We start from the raw sequence: 4,129 nt of genomic DNA on the forward strand, positions 1-4,129 counted from the left end.
TTTTTTAGTATTTCACAGTTTTATTCAGTAAACTATAGTATTTTATCATACAACACAGAGCAGGCAAGACCCGGAATTCGACAGTTAATGTCAAAGTTTTTCTAACCGCTGTCTAGCTAGGCCAAAGTTCGTGCTGTACTAAATTCAAATACATAATCAGCAAATAAATATCAAACCAAAGTAGATATATTTTACACAGTTGATATATCTTATACAGTATTAGTTAAAAATATGCAAAGGTTAGAGCACACGGGAGCGTAAACGATATAACCCAATCTTAATATTACCTGTGTGGATTCGTAAGTATTTTACTTAATAGTAAATATAGCACAGTTATTCTAACTAATTAATTATACACTTATTATTATTGTTTTATATTAATAATTTTATTTATATTTTGTAATTTGGTCGGAAACGCTCAGAACCAAAATGTCGCAAGTGCTAATTTAGCACATAGTGTGTAAAAATTAAGCGTTTTCCACGAATAATATAAAATTTATATTTAATTACTATTTTTTAATTGGTGGATCACTTTGGCTAGGTCCAAAACGTCGTAAGTCGTTTGAGAAAATGATCCAAGATTATATATCTAACACACTAGGTACCGGTTCGGATGGATCATAAAAGAGAGAACAGGCAATTAAAATATTAAAAAATAAAAAATATATATACATATGTATATTCAATGTCGAATTTATAAAAACATATTTCCATGTAGACATTAGCTAGCTAATTTTGTATCGTATCAATGCACCCGTACACCGTAAAACTTTGTGTTTCGTGGTAAAAAGTAGTTTTTAACCATTCTACCCTCCCCTTTGCAAGTGACGCCACTGACTTAGTAACCCAGGAGCTAGTACTAAAAAAATAATGATCAAAATTTGACTCACTTCTCAAAAATGTTTACCCTCACTGTCCTAGGACAATAGTTTGTATATACGATTATTATTTTACTAGCGAGTATGCGTATACCAGACCCTCATCTTTTTGCGTTTTAAATATAATTTTTGCTTCGTTCTGATTTTTTTAAATATTTAAAAAAAATTAATGGTTCAAATTGGACATTATTATTTAGGATTTTCAATGATAGACAAAATGGTTTAATCTATAAAAAACTACTTAACATTTTCAATTCATTTGAAAATAGGTTTACAACTTGACTAAATATTTCCAGAAGAAAACATTTTATATTATTTATTAGATTTGAAACGTTAAATTTTATCGTTATATTTGAAACTTTGATATTTAATGATAAAACTATATATTGCATATCATTTATAAATAGGTTTAGATCTTAGCTAGATAATAATAAATTTAAAATTGTACAGTGAAATCTCAATACAGCGAAGCTTACGGAACCAATGAATAAATTGCATATAACACAATTTTATCATAAATTTAAATCTTAGTAATAAAAACTTTTTTTAGTTACACCATAAGTTGATTAATAATTTAAAAAAGTTGTTTTTTATGTTTTATGTGGAAATATAAAAGCCGATTAGAAAGAAATAATAAGCTGAAAATATCAAGCACTTAATCTGTTACTTTAGAGTTTAGACCAAAAGTGCGCTTTAAAAATAATAATAATTTTGAGACCTTTGTCAAATTTTATTAAAAAATATTTATATTTATATATTTTTTAAAGTAAATGATTTATCTGCGCAGCATTATATATTTTAATAATTAATAAGTGCAAACAATTTTCACATTATATAAAATTAATAATAAACTAAACATATTTAAAATCTAAAATAAATTAAGAATATTTAAAATCCATAATAAAATAAAAAATATTTTTAAGGTTGAAAAAAATATTTTGAATAAATCTTGAAATTTTATAATTTAAAAAATATTTAAATTAGTTAAAAAAATTAAATTAGTTATAAAATATTATACTATTTTGTGTAGTTTCCTTTCAAATGGGTCAGTAAGAGAGATTCTTGCAACACTATGTGTTTAGTAGTTGGTTGGTAATCAATAGTACTTATTTTGAAACTTTGCCCCTTTTTGTGGAAAACGTTTTTTCAAGCGAAATTTAAAAAAATTATCAAAAACTATTATTTTAAATTGCTAACGTTCGCCAAAATTTAAGTACATATAATTTTTTTAAGAGAAGTTCATAAAAATTCACATTATTTATATTATATAATATTTTAAATACCGTATAAACTAAACATATTTTAAAAATATTTGTTTTAGAATTTAATGATTTTTAAACATATATTGTTAAGTGTTTTACAATTTAAATCGTTAAAATCAATTTCGTAGTTCGTTCTTAAGCGCGCGGTGATATCCCGAACATGTATCGGGAAATCCCCTCAATTGCTTACATTTGACAGTTCTTCTGTCATCAGTCAAGCGCGCGCCGGGATTCATCTTAATGCGATTCAATAAACAGTAAAATATGTTATAATCACAACATTTTTCTTACAGTGTCAATTGAAGATGATTCAAAGTGTATAAAATAATTAAAACTATAAATTATGAGTGTGCCAGTAAGTGTTTGGTTATATGAATAATATGTCACGGTTATTCTAACAAAATTACCATTGACTTTCCAGGATCTAATATTAAAAGACGAACAGCGGTGATTGGGCAATTAAAGGTATACATACCAAAGTTAATTAAACAAAGTAACATTTTACCCACTATATAGTATCGTTTACAGTTAATTTTCAGAAGCAATGATAGATCTAATAACATTTACGTATGGCAAACAATTAATATATGACATATTGCGACTATTTTGAAGAAGATGAAGATATGTCAATCTATGTGTTTAATCCTCTACAGTATCTTCTGTCAATTTTGTTCTTCGCTTGTCGTTTAAATTTAATTTATGGATTATATTAGTAGTAATAATGTGTTCAATGCTTAACTCTTGATAAAGGTGTTTTTAATTATTTTTCAGAAGCAATGAGGGAGCAATTTGATGACTTATATGGCCACAACGTAGAATTGGTATATATAAACAAAGAGTGAATTTTCTCATGTTGAAGTCACTGTCAGCAAGTATTATCTTTTTGTAAAGAACATACTATATAAGTTTGATGTAACTGAATATCTTGAATTTGGCTATTCCGAAAGAGGAATGAAGGCACAGAACAAAAATTGAACATATTTTGCCACATCGGAATTGAAAATAACCTACTCTTAGATATTTTGGCTATCGATTATTCCAGGTTTGCGATCACATATATATAATCATTGTAAATTGTCGTTTATTAGATAACATCCAAGGAACCACACATTTATAAGCTGTCCGTTGGTTGATATATATAGCCGACAGCGCCGATTTGATCGACATTAACTTTCAATCCTCATACATACTAAGGATATATTACACGTTCACGTTTAAAATTGTGCATTAAATTGGAAGCAATGATAATGTTTACGTAATATAAAAGGAGAAATTCACTTTTGGGCCCCGGAGCCCGGCGACGGGAATTCAAAATTTGAATATTTCATTACGAAGATTGTTTTATGATTGTTTATCTAATTTAATCAATGTATTATTCTAATCCTCAACACATTATTAATATATTCAATTTTCATAGTCATAACACACCTAGTTAAGTTGCAATCTGATTATTTATAAAAGAAAAAACTTACTTTTCGGTCTCGGAGCCCGTCGCCGGGAATTCAAAATTTGAAGATTTCATTACGAAGATTGTTTATCTAGTTTAATCAATGTATTCTTCTAATCCTCAACACATTATGTATATATTTAAGTTAACATACTTATAACACACCTAATTAATTTGCAATCCTATTATTTATATTCAGTCAAATGACGAATTAATGAAAATTATTGTCGCGTAGCAAAATTTTATTATTAAATAAAAGTGTTGTCACGGTACTGTCTATTTGAATTCGAATGCTTATTTTTCATTGGTCAAAACTATTTGAATATTTGAATGCTTATTTTTGATTGGTCGAAACAACAGAACGCATTACCGGCGGCTCGAAAATCAATCGGAGCAAATTCAATTTTTATTTTTATTATGATTTATTATTATAATTCCTTTATTTACGTGTATTGTTACACACCGTTTATACAAAGCGATACGATTTACAGAGTAGAGGATTGAACGGAGAATGTTTCATTTAAAGTTATGCGCGTCCGGAA

General features: G+C 27.2%; 1 long non-coding RNA gene across 1 annotated transcript; it reads left to right on the forward strand.

Annotated features, from left to right (window-relative positions):
* The first annotated feature begins 2,361 nt into the window (after nt 1–2,361).
* Nucleotides 2,362–3,548, forward strand: LOC148233150 (uncharacterized). Its single transcript, XR_015810503.1, has 3 exons — nt 2,362–2,495; nt 2,562–2,605; nt 2,669–3,548. It is a non-coding gene; the product is annotated as an uncharacterized LOC148233150 (long non-coding RNA).
* Nucleotides 3,549–4,129: the final 581 nt, after the last annotated feature.

Source organism: Plectrocnemia conspersa, unplaced genomic scaffold (assembly GCF_051122295.1).
Source record: "Plectrocnemia conspersa isolate PC_06_02 unplaced genomic scaffold, ASM5112229v1 ptg000008l, whole genome shotgun sequence".
In the NCBI taxonomy this organism is placed as follows: Eukaryota; Metazoa; Arthropoda; class Insecta; order Trichoptera; family Polycentropodidae; genus Plectrocnemia; species Plectrocnemia conspersa.